The sequence below is a fragment of the Acinonyx jubatus genome, chromosome B4 (assembly GCF_027475565.1).
Source record: "Acinonyx jubatus isolate Ajub_Pintada_27869175 chromosome B4, VMU_Ajub_asm_v1.0, whole genome shotgun sequence".
NCBI lineage: Eukaryota > Metazoa > Chordata > Mammalia > Carnivora > Felidae > Acinonyx > Acinonyx jubatus.
The window spans coordinates 60,540,664-60,560,560 of record NC_069387.1 but is presented as its reverse complement, the minus strand read 5'-3'; the positions used below and the strand labels follow the sequence as shown (position 1 = coordinate 60,560,560).

The 19,897-nt window shown below is 34.3% G+C and overlaps 1 non-coding gene across 1 annotated transcript; it reads left to right on the top strand.

Moving 5' to 3' along the window:
* The first annotated feature begins 19,511 nt into the window (after window positions 1-19,511).
* LOC113593116 (U6 spliceosomal RNA) lies at window positions 19,512-19,617 on the top strand. Its single transcript, XR_003413175.1, has one exon. It is a non-coding gene; the product is annotated as a U6 spliceosomal RNA (small nuclear RNA).
* Window positions 19,618-19,897: the final 280 nt, after the last annotated feature.

Below are 19,897 nucleotides of genomic sequence, written 5' to 3'. Positions count from 1 at the left end.
AAGCTGGCCTCCTCCCTGAACACAGCTAGATAAATATCAAGTCATTATGAACACCTAAGAAACCAAAGGTCTTAAAGAAAAAATCTCCATGTCTACAAGCAGAAAAAACAACCCATGGAAGTGCACTGTATGTTAACTAACTAGAATTTAAATAAATTGTTTTAAAAAGTTAAAGAAAAGCAAAGACTATAAACATCTTATTATAGAAAATGTAGTCTTTTTATTTTTTTATTTAAAAACAATTTTTTTACATTTATTTATTTTTGAGAGACAGAGTGAGACAGAGCATGAGTGGGGGAGGGACAGAAAGAGAGGGAGACACAGAATCTGAAGCAGGCTCCAGGCTCTGAGCTGTCAGCACAGAGCCCGACGCGGGCTCGACCCACGAACCGTGAGATCATGACCTGAACCAAAGTCGGACGCTCAACTGACTGAGCCACCCAGGCACCCCGAAAAAGTGGTCTTTTTTAAAACTATTATCTTCTCAAAACTTGTAACAGTGCCTGGCACATATTAAGGGCTCAGTAAATGTCTGTTAGATGAATGTGGAAATAATTAGCATAAACTCATAGGATAACAGTCTAACACTAGATTGGTGCCAAAAACTCCATTTAAAAAAAAAGGGTGCAAAATAATTCAAGCAATAGACATTCAAAAAATATTGACTTATATTATAGGATCAAGACTATGTGAAAAGCATAGATTCTAGGCCCCAGACTTAAATTCTGGTGCTTCTTGGACAGGTTGCTAGGACTCTCTGAGACCAAATCTTCTATTCTGTAAATTAGGAACAATATTATCCGCTCCAAAGTGGTTTTGTGAAGGCAAATGAAATAATCCATTTCTAGTGTCTAACTCAGTGTCTAATACATAGTTACAATAAATATTAGCTAATAGTAATAGAACTGTGGTATTAACCAATGGAGCAAGACAACAGAGATCTCCTGATTACTGATCAACAAAAGAGAATAATTATAACTCCATTGGCTCCATCACAGTTTGTTGAGAGGATCAAATGAAAGAGCTTCAGTAAAGAACTATATGGATACAAGACATCCCCAGCAGATCATATATTTTCAGGCTCCCACTGCTCTTCATTAACTGATGACCCTAATAAAGATGTAGAAAACCAGGGGTGTTTGGATGAGATAAGTGTTTTATAGGCTAAGAGGCTTTTCTGAGCCCATCTGCAAAGCTGCTGACAATCTTTTTATTGGTGAAGGCTGTGCCTCTTAACTAGGCTGTCATCATTTCTTTTCTCAAACTGGGTGTGTGTGGGGGGAGCCCCCGTGGAGAGGCAGCCTCTCTGGGTGGTCTGTCTGCTGCTGCTCAGGCTGATGCTGCTGACATTTCTTAAGCAATCATCTCTTTGGCTTTTTTATGGATTTGACTTCTCTTGCATTCATTAACCTCTCTTGCACAGCATACAGTTATTAAACTGTATTAGCTGCAAATATTGATAGTCACATGATACTGGGGAATAAAACCAATTTACAAAGCACAACTTCTCTGATGTAGTAGATGTGTGTGTGTGTGTGTGTGTGCATGTGTGTACACATATATACAGTGTATAGCAAAAAATTTTTTAATAGATGTGTGAAAAGGAAGAAGAGTGTTATTTCAGTATAATGAATTGCTTGATAAACTTTGTACTCTTAAAACAACTCTGTGGCTTAATGATACTTAGGATTCTGACATTGAAAATTATAACATATTCTAATAATTCCTCTCAACATGGATCATCCTAATCTGAACTGTTTTATTTACTTACAGTAAACTCATCTCTGTTCATGGCAATTCTCCTGGCCACAACTACACCATATTCTAAATTGTAAACAATACAACTAAGCAGAAAGTAAGACATATAACAGAGGTTTTGAATATAATAGACATTCATCAGTGGCATGTGGCTTAAATTTTCTATCTTAACTAAGGCTTTTCTGGTTGGCAGTTTCCAAAACCCACATCACATTATTTTAAGAGGCAAATATTCACAGATTAGTGACCATCAATCCCAATTTGTCTGGAATTAAGGGATTTATCAGAATTCAGGGCTTTTGTGCTAAAACTGGGACAGTTGCTAGAGAACTGAGATGGTCGATCACTACAGCACAGGTTGTTGCTTGAGTAAAATATATTGGAAAGATATTAGGGGACCTATGGAATTCAAGGACAGGAAACATTGGCTTCTTAAGAATCTAGAATAAGAAACTGGATATCTTTCCACAGTCACACAGTTATTCTTTCTATCTCTACTTTGTATATTCCAGGTCTCTCTGAATGTATATTGTATTCTCCCTCTCCCTCTTCCTCTCTCTCTCTCTCTCTCTCTCTCTCTCTCTCTCTCTCTCTCTCTCTCCAGATAAGCTTACTCTTTACTCTTAGTAAAAAGATACAAGGATGGAACTTAGTGGAATTAAGAGGTCCATATCCCTATTAACATATAATCATTAAGGATGTCAAGCAAGAACATGTTCTGATGTCTTTCCAAGAATGTTGTTTAACGAATGACTAGAATCCTAAAAGTGCTCGTATTGTCTCAGAATGCATAGATCACAATTTAAAATTATTCAATTATCATATTGTTCATTAATCATATGATTTGAGAAAAGGCTACAGAATATTATGGTAGTAACTTCTTCCAGCTCAGTGAATTCCTAGGAGCCTTTAAATGGAAATAGTTCTGTCTTCTGACAGCATAATTTTAATCCTTTATTATAGTTTTCTTGAATATTGTAAACATTAGACTCAACTCAGCCTAGAACAATTATTTGATTAATTGAAGCACTTATCTCAAAAACATTGGCCTCCATTTGCTTAACATTTGGACTGAACCTGTGATTATTTCAATGACAGATGTCTCAAGAATTTGTTTGCATATCTGAAATTCTCACTATGAGAAGGATTCTCTAAATGGTTAGTTGAGTTTAATTGAAACACAGAATGTTCAGTATTAGTTTACAAGCCACCCTCAAAATTGCAAACAGAACACACCAATGTATTAGCTAATTGCATGCTAGCTACTGCTCTAAGACAATTAAGTAATTCATATATCAATGTTCAGTTATGAGCTATTAGCAGAACCATAAAAATACATTTAAAAATTAAGTTATAGGGGTGCCTGAGTGGCTCAGTTGGTTAAGCGTCCAACTCTTGATTTCTGCTCAGGTCATAATCTCACGGTTTGTGGGTTTGAGCCCCACATCAGGCTCTGCACTGACGGCTCAGAGCCTGCTTGGGATTCTCTCTCTCTCCCTTTCTCACTCTGCTCCTCTCCTGCTCATTCTCTCTCTCTCTCAAAAATAAAGAAAGAAACATTTTAAATAAGTTATAATTTGCAAATATCTTTTCCCATTCCGTTGGTTGCCTTTTAGTTTTGTTGGTTGTTTCCTTTGCTGTGCAGAAGCTTTTCATCTTCATAAGGTCCCAGTAATTCATTTTTGCTTTTAATTCCCTTGCCTTTGGGGATGTGTCGAGTAAGAGATTGCTACGGCTGAGGTCAGAGACGTCTTTTCCTGCTTTCTCCTCTAGGGTTTTGATGGTTTCCTGTCTCACATTCAGGTCCTTTGTCCATTTTGAGTTTATTCTTGTGAATGGTGTGAGAAAGTGGTCTAGTTTCAACCTTCTGCATGTTGCTGTCCAGTTCTCCCAGCACCATTTGTTAAAGAGACTGTCTTTTTTCCATTGGATGTTCTTTCCTGTTTTGTCAAAGATTAGTTGGCCATACATTTGTGGGTCTAGTTCTGGGGTTTCTATTCTATTCCATTGGTCTATGTGTCTGTTTTTGTGCCAATACCATGCTGTCTTGATGATTACAGCTTTGTAGTAGAGGCTAAAGTCTGGGATTGTGATGCCTCCTGCTTTGGTCTTCTTCTTCAAAACTTTGGCTATTCGGGCAAAGGGCTAGTATCCAAAATCTATAAAGAGCTCACCAAACTCCACACCCGAAAAACAAATAACCCAGTGAAGAAATGGGCAGAAAACATGAATAGACACTTCTCTAAAGAAGACATCCAGATGGCCAACAGGCACATGAAAAGATGCTCAACGTCGCTCCTTATCAGGGAAATACAAAACAAAACCACACTCAGATATCACCTCATGCCAGTCAGAGTGGCCAAAATGAACAAATCAGGAGACTATAGATGCTGGAGAGGATGTGGAGAAACGGGAACCCTCTTGCACTGTTGGTGGGAATGCAAATTGGTGCAGCCGCTCTGGAAAACAGTGTGGAGGTTCCTCAGAAAATTAAAAATAGACCTACCCTATGACCCAGCAATAGCACTGCTAGGAATTTACCCAAGGGATACAGGAGTACTGATGCATAGGGGCACTTGTACCTCAATGTTCATAGCAGCACTCTCAACAATAGCCAAATTATGGAAAGAGCCTAAATGTCCATCAACTGATGAATGGATAAAGAAATTGTGGTTTATATACACAATGGAGTACTACGTGGCAATGAGAAAGAATGAAATATGGCCCTTTGTAGCAACGTGGATGGAACTGGAGAGTGTGATGCTAAGTGAAATAAGCCATACAGAGAAAGACAGACACCATATGTTTTCACTCTTATGTGGATCCTGAGAAACGTAACAGAAACCCATGGGGGAGGGGAAGGGAAAAAAAAAAAAGAAGTTAGAGTGGGAGAGAGCCCAAGCATAAGAGACTCTTAAAAACTGAGAACAAACTAAGGGTTGATGGGGGGTGGGAGGGAGGGGAGGGTGGGTGATGGGTATTGAGGAGGGCACCTTTTGGGATGAGCACTGGCTGTTGTATGGAAACCAATTTGACAATAAATTTCATATATTGAAAAAAAAGATAAAAATAAATAAAAAAATTAAATAAGTTATAATTACCCATGATTCTCTGGTATTGTTTTATAAAATAAGTTCTAACCAGTGAGTTCTAAATGAATTTTACTCATTGATTGATTGAATAAAATTGTTGAGTTTTCCCTAAAAGTTTAATGACACCTCAATATAGTAATTTTACTCTGAGGAACCTGAAATGTTTTATTACTTATGATATTTTTATTAATCCCTATTTTTCTTACAATATTCCCTTTATTGATTTGAGTACAGACTCCTTTTCCACTGATTATATCTTAAAATTTTCCCAGAAATTCCTTCCTGTAGACTTAACTCTATTTACATACATAATTATAGCATTATTCTTCTAATATAGTGCTTATGTTTACAAACCTTTCCATTTTTATTACATTATTACCAATAAATAGTTTAAAAAGTCAATGGTTCTCTGTGCCTTAGGATAACATGCAGTAGTCTCCCATCCCACCCCTCATCACCACTCCCTCCCCAAAACAACTTCAACTCTTCTAGCTATTTCCTTGCTAGGAAGGAAAGGAAACATGTTACATGTTAAGTCTATGTAACGTGATCATACTGCTCTTTCTTGATTTTTTTAAAAAGAAATTTCAGGTTTACTTGTTATACTTTGAATTCTATTATGGAATATAAGGATTTAGAAATCTGAAATCTTGCTTTCTACTTCATCCTCCAAGCAAATAGCCTCTTCCCTTCCATCTGTTCAATGAAGCTATGATTTGTGGTTAAATCAATAAGTCAGATAGTTTTACAATGATTATGTAAATATTATTCAGAGATAAACCCTGTGAAATGATCTGATTATATTTGTTTCTTGTATAAACATTTCTTCCCTGGAGTTAATAGTTGCCTAGGATTGTTTTCCTTTATTTGCTTTTTTAACCTCTTCTACTTACCTATGTTGGATTGCTCTGTTAATGTGGTGAATCTGGGAATTATTTCCCAGAATTCACTTTTCTGTGTGGTTCCAGGTTAGAGTTAGTCAAAAGAGAAACTTGTACAAAACCTTGAAGGTGGAGATGAAGCACTGAGCACTAGTTTTCAAAGGTCCTTTTATGCACGGAACTGTGACAGACAGACACAGAGGCACCCAGCAAGTGCAGGTTGGGCAGCTCTCCTCTGTGTCCTGTCCAGTTCTTCTTCTTCCAATAGTGACTTTAGGTTTACCATCAGATGTGATGTCGACAGAGAAGTAAGAACTTCCCATAGATCTCTCCACAAGCTCCCCTTTGAGAGACCCATTTCGGTGGCTGGATGTCCTTGGCTCCTCAGATTTTTCTATACTCTCCAACTTGTCTACCTGTACCAGGGCTTTATGAAATCTGGTTAGTGGCTTAATTCCCTAATTTTCCTATTCCCTCTTCTAGATGTCACACTCACATCTCGTCCTACATTTTGTATGGCTAAATTCCAATAATTATCGGTAATCACTTATTATAGTGATTGTGCTATAACTTAGCTGCAACTCTATCACTAATATTTCCCCAAACTCTTAAAAGAATTATAAATCTCCCCTCAAAATATTCATATGCATTAGATAATTTATTATTTCAGGTTCTTATTTTTCTTCCTTAGAGACTTCCCTTAGGATTTCTCAGTTCTCATTCTGTGTGGACTAGATGCTCTGACAATCTGATGTACATGTAATCTGGGATTACCCTTCACCTTTATTCTGAAAATTCCCTTCATGTATTACTGGTAGCAAGGTTTTCTATTTCCCAGATTCCATATATTCCTCTTTTGATTTTGACCCTTGTTTTGGTAAAATAATACCTACCGTAGCTTTTTAAGGTGCATGGAGATAAAAAATATTCTTTACCTGTATCAATTCTTCATTTTTAAAATCAGACTTCATGTTTTTGTCTCCTTGCCTTTTTGTTCTATTTTTTTATATAATCTCCTCAAATTTATCTTCCAAACTTCTAACATGTTTTTTTTTCAGCTTTTGTGCCTTTAATTTTCAAGAGTTCTTGCTCCCTAAATGTTTGTCTTATATGGTGGCTTGCTCCTATGTTTTGGATGTAACAACTACTCTTCCATCTATGAAAAATAAAATGAAATTTTAAAAACTCCTCTGCTTCATGAACTGTGCTCTTTCTTCTATTAGTTTCTTTTTGTTTCTGTCATATTAGATTAGTGCATCCATATGTTGAATAGAGGCTCTGAGCATATGGACAGGGCATGTTTATAGCTAGGACTCCTGTATGGTGACTGGACAGGGATAGCAAATAGTGATTTTGATTTTATTTGTTTAGTTGGGTTTCTTTTTCTTTGCTTTGCTTAATTTTTGGAGTCTCATACACGGATTTTAGAAATAAGGTTTATGTATTGAGTAACTTCACTTATTTAAGGGAATATTCATTCATTTCCGTATTGATGGTGAGTCTGAAAATTGGTCCTAGGTGGTCATACAAAATGTATCTGTTCCTTCAGTAAGTGCCTTTCAAGCATTTCATATACTAGTCAATAAAAAAGTCATATTTCATTTGTATGTTTTACTCAAGATAAAAGAAATAATTTGACATGTCATTGGGAAGAAATTAATTGGAATGTAAGCAACACAGAAACTAAAAATATATGAAAGGAAAGATGTGAATGAAAATGCTGAACCTTGACTGAGAACATAAACAAAGTAGTAGTTTTCAAAGGTAAATGGTGTCTCTCCTCTCATTAAATAATTCCATTGCACAATATAATGTTTTCAAAATAGTCTCAGAATCCTTCTTTCTGAAAATTAGGCTATTTTATAAATAAGACTCTGTGTGTTCTGACTTAGGAGTTATGACACAATTTCTTTGCATATTTAATTCTCATTTTGAACACTAAAGAGCTAACTCTTCCTTTTTGGTTGGAATTCAAATCTATAAGTCACCTTCCAGAGGAAAAGTTAATGAACTTTAGTGTTTATAAAAAAAAAACTCCAAAAGAATATATTCTTTTGTGGGGTTAGTTTAAAATTAGGCAGGAGTGTCAATATCTAATAAATAATAATTTCTTTCTAAAAGTAGTATTGCCACTGCTTGAAATATATACAAATAATATTTTATATTTTGTAAATGTTTTAGGCAATAGTTGTTAATCTTTTTACTTAGTAAACAGTTAATGGGTTATTTCTTTTTTTAATTTTTTTTAATGTTTATTATTGAGAGAGAGACAGAGAGACAGAGCACAAGCTGGGGAGGGGCAGAGAGAAAGGAAGACACAGAATCAGAAGCAGGCTCCAGGCTCTGAACTGTCAGCACAGAGCCCAATTCAGGGCTCGAACCTACAAGCTGTGAGATCATGACCTGAGCCAAAGTCAGGCACTTAACATACTGAGCCACCCTGAACAATGGAATACTACTTGTTGATGAAAAAGAATGAAATTTTGCAATTTGCAACAATGTGGATGGAACTGGAGGATATTATGCTAAGTGAAATAAGTCAGTCAGAGAAAGACAGATACCATATGTTTTCATTCATATGTGGAATTTGAGAAACTTAACAAAAGACCATAGGGGAGGAGAAGGAAAAATAAGTTACAAACAGAGAGAGGCAAACCATAAGAGACTCTTAAATACAGAGAGCAAACTGAGGGTTGATGGAGGTGGGGGGTTGAGGGAGCAGGGAAAATGGATAATGAGCATTGAGGAGGATGAGCACTGGGTGTTGTATGTAAGGGATGAATCACAGGAATCTACTCCTGAAGCCAAGACTACAGTGTATACACTGTATGTTAGCTAACTTGACAATAAATTATTAAAATAAAATAGTTAATGGACACTGTGTACCAGACAAGCCCTAGGCACTGGGGTTATAAAATGAACAAAATACAATCTCTTCCTTGTCCTCTACAATTTGATAAAAGAGACATTCAAGTTTATAGTTATCACAATTTGTTCTATACAGACTGAGTAATGGTGCTCAGTCTATAATGATAGTCAGAAAGCTGACTAGAACTTGGTGATTGATTTGATGTAGGGAGTAGGTTATTCAAAGAAATTAAGGTTGAAAAGAAAGCTTCTGGCTTTAGCATCCGAGTACACAAAATAGAAGAAATAATAAGGACAATTTGGGTACCTAAGAAACATTCAAGTATAGCTGTGCAGTCAGCATTTGGTTGACAGATGAGAGAGTGAACTGTAGTAGAGAAATAAAGTGGGATGTATGGTAATCATGCAGGAACTAAAGTTGCTGGAGCAGATGGCATCACTCATGAAGAGCAAGTAGATGAAAAGAGAATAGTTCTGTGAGGTATATTGGTGTGACAAGTCATTTCACAGGAGAGAACACTGTTAGTGAGAAACCTTGGCCTAAAATGACTAAGCCAAGCATCCGGTTCAGATCTGAGATCCTGCATTTCTGGCCCATCAAGCCATTCACAGAAAGGACTGACTTTCACAACTACAAGTCAACAAAATTGAGAGAGACTTCTTTAGGCTGCTTCAGAATAAAACTCTCCCAATATGTACAAGAAAATGTTTAAAAACAATGCTGCCACAAGCATGGAGTAGTATTACTTAACTGAGAGAGAAAGAAAATGTTTAAAATGTATAGGATCATTTATTTATCAGGTGCTAAGGGAACAATAAGATTGAGAACACAGTGAGAGGACCAAGTATGAGAGATAAGACAATGTGTTACATGGTGGACAAAGTATATTTGAGGTGTTGTCCTACATTCAAATGGAGATTCCACCAGGGATTTAGAAATCTGAGCTGGATCTCTGTAGGGAGATCAATGCTGGACACATAGTTTGAAAAGTTATCAGTATTCAAAGTGGTAGTAAAAAGCCTGGAAAAAGGTGGATTTCCCTAGAAACTAAGCAGAAAGACATTGCTTGTTCAGTCCACACCACTCAGCAGGAAAGATGTTTTTAATTCTTTTTAAAAATTGAGTCAAAATAAGGAAAAGGTAATTAGCTGGCTCAATAAATAACAAATGGTAAAAGAAGAGCTTGAAGTCTAGGTTCCTGACTATAAATTTGGCTATTTCCACTAATGATAATAAATAATAACAACAACAGTTTTTATAATGTAGTTTGGTAGCCTATAAGTTATGTGGGAATCTAAAATGGAGAAACAACTCTAACAGAAATGCTAAATTAGGCAGTCAGTATTTAAACGATCACCGAGACTTTCATTTAACTGTTATTTTCTAAAACCATACCAAAAACAAAAACAAAAAAACTTAATTTCTAGAAACCTTTAGGCAGAATTGCTTGCTGAATCGACTTCAACAGTAAAGAAAAACTGTCTCTTTGGAAAAGAAAAAGCTCAGAGCCACACAAGTAGAGGCTCATTATCAAGGGAATGATCACAAAATCATGTCTTTTCATTTTGAAAAGAGGAGTTTCATCAAGACAAACATTTCAGAAATTCAGCCAGCGGCATTCCAGCATTTTATTTTGTTTTTAACCAGTTGAAATTTTATTATAACAAACAAGACAGTTAGTACCATTCAATTCAATATCATGGAATGTTCCAGTATTTAAATTTAAAATAAAAATGAGACTAGAAACATTAAAAAGGAAGAGCCAAAATATGCACTGTTTGGAGACAATTTAAATGAAGCAGGTAGAAAATCCTCTGTCGTGTTAGCTATTATAATTCTTATTGGTTATTGCTAATATAAAAGAAGCTGATTTACTTTTGCAAATCAATCTTGGTTCCAATCACCTTGTTAAACTCTATTACTAGTTATAATAGTATTTTAGTTGATTCTTTTGGACTTTTATGTGGGTGAAGAAGGCAATTTTATGAGTTCACCAAAACCATTTTATTTACCTCTTGGGCTTCCATGAAGATTCTTTCCTTGTGTCTCTCCCAGCAATGTGGGGCAAATGACTGAGTTGTGAATGTAACAATAATTATGCACACCACTTCAGTCTGGCCAAAAAATAACCCAAATTATCTTTCACACTCTCTATTTCCCTACTAGATGGTAAGACAGAACAATCTGGAAGTCTCTCATTGCTGATGGCAGAGAGGTCAATCTAGGTTCCCAAAACGAAATGACTGAGTCAAGTAGAACATCAACCAACTTGGTCCACATTATACTATGACATAATAAGATTTGGGGATTGTTTGTTGCAGCATCTAGTGTAACTTACCTTGACAAATACATGAATTAACATACAATGTAGAAGATATTTATTGCGGTAAAATTAAAAATTTACTAAAAGAACCATACTATGCTTTGATGTAATGAATCAGTATTTTAGGGAATATAAAAAAATAGAAGATTAATCAATAATCCATGTCATCTCAATAAAAATCCTAAAATAAATGTTATGGAAAATTTCAAGTTAAATCAGCAATTGATATAAAAAAATAAAATGGCTAAAATAATTCTGAAAAGTCTAAAAAGAGAAAACATTTAGTTTCCCAGATACAAAACCTATTTTAAAGCTATAAAAATTAATACAGTGATAATTCTGCAGGACTATTCAGTGGAATAACATAAAAAGCAAGGAAAAAAATTCATGTATATATAAAAGTTTAATTTATGATAAAAGTAGCATTTGAAGTAAAAATGGACTATTTAATAAATGATTTAAAAATTAAAAGTCAAAATGAAAAAACAAGCTACCAAAGCAGATTAAAGAAATATGGAAGAATATGTTTATGTCCTTAGGTAGATAAATTATAAAAATTTAAAAACACAAATAGTGTCCAGATTGAGGACAAATCAAATCAAGGGGAAAAAGAGAAATCAACCCAATAAAAAAATGAGCAAAAGATGTAAATTGGGAAAGTTGCAGATGAAATTAAAATGTTAAATAAGCAAAAAGATGCTAAACCACATGTATAATCAAGAATATACAAATTCAAAAAATACAGTGGAATGTTTTACCCATGAAATTAGCAAATTTAAATAAGTTTGGTAATATCAAATGTCAGCAAGAATTTGTATCAAATATTGGCAAGAAAGTGATACCCTAAGAAATAGAATTACAAAATTTGTGTAGGTATTGCTAAACATTATGGGTGAGAGAGTAAATCGGTATAGCCACTCAAGAAGACAATTTAACAATTCAGTAATATCTATTAAAACTCAAGATAAGCAAGCCCTATGATTCATAAAATTGTACGTGTTTGTTTCTATGCTGGATAAAAGCTCAGTGTGTGCCTAGGAAGGCTGAATCAAAGACATTTATTTCTGCATTGTTCAAATAACCACCTCAGTGTTCATCCTATGGGATTTAATTAATTTTGGTCTATTCCATAGGCCTAAATGTATTAACATGAATTTAAGCCTAGGATACATTATGAGAAGGTAGAAGATGGAAGTGAAGTGGAGACCACCCTTCTGCTCCTTATGCCTACAAGCACAGTGATGGCCATATTTGCATTTTTTTGCCCAGTATCTGGTCACCAGTCTTCATGCACACTGAGGGGCAAGATAGAGGGCGTCTGATTGCTGGCATGAATCATGGTTGCAGTAGTGAAGTCCTGAAGCAATATTGTGCTGGGAGATTCCTGATTTCCAAACTAACTAACCATGGCAGAGATAATAGTCCCGTTGGCAGGCCAATAGTGCAATGTTCTTCTGGGAGTCCTTCATAGAAACCAAACCTAAAGATTGTTTTTCTAAATCATCCAATACTTTTAGAAGCATCCACTTTCCTGTATTATATCCCTTTTCCTTAAACAACATAGAGAGATTTCTGTTACCTGCAACTGAACCTTGACAGATAAAGTAGTTGATTCCACACAAGTGGCAATGGGCAACAGATTTTCAAGGTTGAGAATCTGAGTTTGTTTATATTTCACTTATACAACCACTTTTGAGTGGTTGACCATCTGGGTGGCATTCGAGGATAGGATAATCTAAGGACACAAATTATTACCTGTGTTTATTTGGAATAAAATGCTCATTGAAGGTGTGGTAGTGTTGGCAAATCAAGTGGTGACTGCTTTTATATAATGCATATGTCATGTGAAACACAAGGATTATGGGATGGAATGGTCACTTCCAAAAGCCCCAGTGAACATTCTTTATTAAAGAATTAGGGTTTTAAATTCTTAGAACCAAGAATGATCAGAGACTTAGGAAGTTTATGACTGTCCTGACAAATCTATCTCTAATGACCACAATGTAATAATCAAAACTTAAAGGTAGAAACAAACTTTCAAATTACAATGAAGTTTTAATCTCTTATCTGAAGGTTGTGAAAGCTAAGACATTGGAAAAAAGGAAAAACCTCAAGAAATAGAATTATCAAATTTTGTCAGATATGGGAGATAGAGAATTTCTCTAATCCCTACATCCCACTGAGCCTCCTTCATTCTGTTTAATGAAATGAGTCATTCCCAGCTGGAAGACATGGACTGGTCTCACTGGGGATAGCTACTTGCAAGAGAATCCCACTTCTCTTGGAGCCTTGTCCCTCCATCTATCATGGCCTCCACATCTAAATGACAGTGAGACCTCAGCATTCCTCAGAAGTCCAATTGGAAAGTGAAACTTGGAAGGAAAAGATTATTCTCTAAAGGAATTGTAAAGATTTATTCATTTATATCAGAAGAAAAACTGGAGAATACATGCAGAAATGAATTCTAAAGTTTTTAGAAAAGGGGTGAAAATATACAATCTTGCTTCATGCTAAATGTATCAATGTGTACACCTGAAATCTTGATTCTTAATTCAGTGCTAATTAAAGAAGCCAGAAATATCTCTATGTAGACAGTTAATCAAAACCTGGCTCCAATGGCAAATATAATGCTTTAGTCAGGGAGGAAAATCTTCCTCTGTCCTATGATCCTTCTAGCTGGACTTAGAATCAAATTGACATGAGACAGATGAACAGGAGAAAATCAAATTTAATAGGCGTATGTACAGACAGACATGAAATTCCAAAGACTATGAGGCAATATGAAACTTATATGAGCTAAGAAGAGGGGTAGGATCAGAGGATACAAAGGAGAGGAAAGCCATTAGTAGGAAAGTGAAAAGAGGTGTTTGGAAAAACAAAGGTTATCCTATTATGCAGATACGTTCCTTATCTGTAAAGGGGAGTCTCTGTCAATAGCTCTCTACCTGGTACAAGCGCTCCCGTTCCGATGTAAATTTAAGGAGTTGAACAGGAGGGAGAGAGCTTTTCCTGAATCTGTTGCGTTTTGATTACTTTTAACTCAAAATAATTTTTATGCCAAAGTAGTCCATCTTGGGTAGTCTGCCCTTGGCCCTTTCACTTTACACATGTTAACTCATTTATTCTTCTTAATAATTCTATAAGGAACTCACAACTATAATCCTGTGGGATAGAGATTAAATATTTTAATTTATATAATACAGCCAGCAACAATCAGAGATAGGACTTAACCATTACTCAAAAAGAATACACCAATTCTACTGAAGATTCTTTCCCACATTTTCCCCACAGTATCCCATCTATAGAGCTGTCCAGAAAGCCACATATTATAAGCATTAGTAAAAGTAAATAATCCTTTTCACCTTTTTTCCAAGTAAAGTCACCCAAATGAATGTAAAACAACAACAACAACAACAACAACAACAACAACAACAACAAACAGGTGAACAATAATGACGACAAAAAATCGGAACGTAAAATAATAAAGAAGGAAATATAGGGGTGCCTGGGTGGCTCAGTCAGTTAAGCGTCCAACTTCAGCTCAGGTCATGATCTCATGGTTGGTGGGTTGGAGCCCTGTGTCGAGTTTTGTGCTGACAGCTTGGAGGTTGGAACCTGCTTTGGATTCTGTGTCTCCCTCTCTCTCCAACCCTCCCCCGCCCCCACACATACTGTTTCTCTCTCTCCCTCAAAAATAAATAAACATTAAAAATTTTTTAAATAAAAAATAAAAAATGAAATATATATAAAGAAGAGGAACCAAAATCACAGAAAGGTATAGGTAAGACAACAAAGGTAAAGTAGATGAATAAAAAAAATTCTTCAATACCCTTTCCTTTAAAATGAAAATATGACTATATAAATTAAAAGCTCAGTCACCAGGCAGAAAAATGATGGTAAGATCCCTCTACCCTTTCCTTTTGAAAGTAAATCAGGGTTCACTACCTGTTAGGGTCATAAAATCATCATACTAAAGTAGGCAAGGACCTCAGAAGTCATCTAATCCAAACCTCACCGTTGCTTTGATGCTTGATATTCTGAAGTGTTACATAACAAGCTTTCTAACTCATTTTCACTAACCTGTTTTCATGTGTTATCAAATAATGTGTGAGTGGGTCAGGGAATTCTCAGAGATTGTAAGCAAATAAGAAGTTCCATGTTCTCCTATCATTGTGTAAGGGCCAAAATAATTGATGATATTTTTCAGATTAAGATCTTGATTAAGATCAATGTCATAATTTTATTTTATTTTTAAGTTATTAATGTATGTATGTATTTACTTATTTATTTTTAAGAGGGAGAGAGACACAGAGAGAGAGAGAGCATGCGTGTGCATGCAGAGGAGGGGCAGAGAAAGCAAGCAAGAGAGAATCCCATGAATCATGAGATCATGACCTAAGCTGAAACCAAGAGTTGGATGCTTAACCAACTGAACCACCCAGGTGTCCCAATGTCATAAATTTAAAATGAAGAAATTACCCTGTCTTGATGTTGGAGGAAAAACAGCAGCCTGGAAATTATCTTCCTAGACAATATGGACAATGGTATAAAATGTCTAAGAAAAAATTAGCCATTTTATTGCAATGAAAATATTTGAACCTTATGCATTTGGTGACCAGAGAAAGGAAGCAGCATCCTTTTTAGCCAAAGAGCAAATTGTTTAAATGTCTGCTAACTTAGTCATATTGGTTTATAGCGGTTTTTTTTAATCAAAACAGATTCCAGAGTTAATTTTGACATGTTTATGCCTGCTAATTGAGAAGATGTCACTTTTTTCTTAAGACTGCTCATTTTGTTTACATATCCAGCTGGCACTTAGCATTGCCTTTACCACTCTCATCTTTCACTTTCCAGATCTTGTCTCATTTCTGTGTAGTTTACAGTCCAATTAATTATAACTAACAGATTGCTTGGAACCAGTCTTATGAAAATGTGATTATATATGGTGCCTTAGCAATATTCTCTAAATTTGACAAGAATATACTATTCAGTTGAAGGAATCATGTATTTACATATAAAGGAATGATTGCCATAAAACCATGATTAATATAATCATCAAATTATACTCGGTCTTTTTTGTAAAGATGTCAATTAGAATTTTAAATGATTAAATGAGAATTTTAACCTGGATTACTGAATAGTGGGGAAAATGGGTAGTTGCACTGAGTCATGTATATTAAGGACTTGTGTCCTTTTCTAAAAATATAGAATAAAAATGTATTTAGAAATATATCTAAGAGAAAATAGTTTTCAAAAATCATAAGCGATACTATGAAAAAAATTTATGTCAAAATTCAGATGAAAGGATGGTTTTCTAAAACTGACTCAAGAAAGAAAAAAATCCAATAAACCAAAAAAAAAAATCATTAAAGAAAATAAAAGTCACCTTATCCCAAGGGAATCAGATCTAAGTAACTTCAAAGATGACTTTGAACAAAGTTTCAAAAAATGGGTAATTCTTATATCATAAATATGTTTCAAAAAATGGGAACATTGGAAAATCTATTAAAATAAACTTCATGCCAAAGGCAGACATGGAGAGTCCAAGAAAAGGAAGTTACGGACCAATTCACCTATGAACATAGATGTACAGATATTAAATAAAATACTAAAAAACTGATTTTGGTAGTACATAAAAAAACACATTTTAATTAATAGAGTTTATCCCAGGAATTCCTAGATAATTCAACATGAAATGTCTAATTATTATTCACTATATTAGCAGAAAGAGATAAGACATATGATCTCTTAATATATGCATTCATCAATAAATGGAGAGAATCATTCAGATAAACATTCATAATAAAAACACTGTACCCTAAAAGTAGAATGGAACTTCCTTCCTCTTCTTTCTTCCTTCACTCAAAGTGATGAAACTTTAGAATTATTCACAATATATCAGAAGCAAGATAAGAATGTCTGCTACTATGGCTTCTCCTTAACAGTATGCTATTTTTAAAAAATCCTTCATAATTTGAAAGCAAAAGACAAAATTCTTTTCTTTGTTGATGATATCTACATAGAAAATCCAATAGATTTCATAGAAATCCATAAAAAGTAGAAATCCATAAAAAATACTAAATTTATATAAGGAATTAGCACAGTTTCTAGATAAATTATCAATGCTTAAAAACAAATAGCATAACTAAAACCAGTAATAATAATAGAAAATGAGGTAGAAAAAAATTCGTATCAGGAACAAAAATACAATATTCCCAGGAACAAATCTAATAAACATGTACAAAATTTTTTGAAGAAACGTTTAAATAAAATTATTGAAGAACACTATCTACCCAAATAAGTAGAGATCTATGCTATGTTCCTACATAATAAAATTTAAGGATATCAACTCTCTCCCAAATGAACCTATAAAATCAATGCAATTTCAGTAAGTTTTGGTTCTTGTGGGTAAAACTTGACAAGATGATCTAAAAACTCACATGGAAAGGCATAAACAAGAACAACTAAAAAGAGATTTTAAAAACAGAGATGAGGTGTTACAGGGAGGCTCAGTCACTTAAACCAACTTTTGCTTTCAGCTCAGGTGAGGATCTTATGGTTCCTGGCTTTGAACCCCTTGTCAGGCTCTGCACTAACAGTGCAAAGCCTGCTTGGATTCTCTCTCCCTCTCTCTCTCTCTGCCCCTCCCCGTCTTGTGCATGTGCTCTCTCTCTCTCTCTCTCTCTTTCAAAATAAACTAAAAACAAATAAAAACAAAGATGAAAAGACTTACATAAGATATTAAAAACTGTCATGGACACCTAGTAATTAAAACAGTGATAAAAGGCATACAAATAGATGAATAAAACAGAATACAGATTCCCAAATAGACTTATGCATAAATGAAATCTGAATTTTGACAAAGGTCCAATGATAATAAATGGGAAAAAATAGGGTATTCAAAAATTTAAGTGGTTAACCATGTAGAAAAAAATAGTAGATAACTCACATCATATGCAAAAATAAATTCTAGACAGATTTTAGACAATATTAAAAGCAAACTTTAAAGTTAAAAAAATACATAATTGAGTATCTCTATGACTGAGGGTTAAGGAAGTATTTTCTAAACAAGATACAGAAAATACAAACCATGAAGGAAAATCTACATAAATGACTAGATTAAAATTTAAAACACTTTTTCAATAAAAGACATCATAAGAAAAGTTTAAATAATCCTTGGTTAAAAAAAGCTATTTTAAAGTATATATATGTGTGTGTTTGTTAAAGGAACATTATTCAATATATAACAAAACAACACCTTATAAACTCTTACTTATATTTTTAAAAAAGAAAACCACACAATAAAGAAAAAGCAAAGTATATACAAAAGAAGTTTACATAAAATGAAATTCAAATAACAGTAAACCTATGCATGCAACTGTGGCAAACTATTTGTTGGATTGCAAATGGAATGAATTCTCAGACATTGACAGTTCTTGACACAATCTCAAGAGCTAATAAAACAAACACAAAAAATTCAGTGAGAACATAAAAGATTTGAATAAAACAACTAACCAATGTGACTTAATTCACAGATAAAGAGCATTATATTCAATAATTGAAGAAATAAATACAAAAAGTAGACATTATTTTAAAGTTTATTCTGGGTCATAAAGCAAATCTCAACAAATTTCAAAGAACTGAAATCAGGGATGCCTGGGTGGTTCAGTTGGTTCAACATCGGACTACTGATTTTGGCTCAGGTCAATATCTCACTGTGGTAAGATGGAGCCCAGTGGGGCTCTGTGCTGAGCACGGACCCTGCTTGGAATTCTTTTTTTCCTTCTCCTTCTGCCCCTCCCCTTCCCTGTTCATTCTCTCTCTCTCTCTCTCTCTTTCAAAAGAGAGAGGAAAAAAAAAACAACAACAACAGAAAAACCCAAGAACTGAAATCATAAGTGTGTGTCCCCTGACCAACATGGAATTAAATTATAGAGTGGAATTAAAAATAACTAGAAAAATCTTGAAATGTTTGGAAATTAGGCAACATGCTTTTAAATAAACAAAAGATTTAAGAAGAAATCATAAGACACAATAGAAAATATACAGAATTGAATGATAATAAAAAAACAACATATCATAATTGGTGGGATGCAGCAAAAACAATGCTTAGAGGGATATATATTGCTTTAAATACAAATAAGAACAGAAAAAAGATTTAAAATCAATGACCTACACTTCTAACCCAAGAATCTGGAAAGGGGAAACAAAGGAAATAGAAGGATAAAAGTAATAAAATTATGTGGAGAAATTGATAAAGTAGGAAAATTAACAAAGCTTTGGCTTTAGTTCTTTGTACACATTAATAACACTGATTAACACTTAACAAGAGAGAAGGAACACAAATTGCTAATATGAGGAATAAATAGAGGACATCCATGCATATCGGATGCACATCAAAAGGATAATAAGAGGATATTATAAACAACTTTATGCCAAAAAACTTGAAAAATACAGTGCTCAAATCTTGAAAAATAGAATTTACCAAAAAATGACCCAGAAGAAATGAAACACCTGTACATGCATACATCTTAAAAAAAAATCAAATCCATTATTAAAAATATTTTCTCATAAGAATTCCAGGTGTAGTACTTGCTGTGGCAGTGCCTATACTAAAACTGGAGTGATACAGAGGAGATTGGCATGGCTCCTGAGCAAGGATAACACACAAAACTCCAAGTGTGGATGATTTCACTGGTGAATTCTTCCTACTAGCAAAAGTAATGCCAATCTTACAAAAATTCTCCCAAAGAAGAGCAAAACACTCAACTCACCAACTCCTAACTCATTTATGACCCAGCAAAACTCTGATACTAAAATCTAAAAAGAACTAAGAAAGGAAAATATGAGCCTATATTTCTTATGAATACAAATATGAATATATTAAGTAAAACCTTAGCCAACAGAATCTAATTTTATATAAAAAATACACCAAAACTAAGTGAAATTTACCTGAAAAAAATCAACCAATATA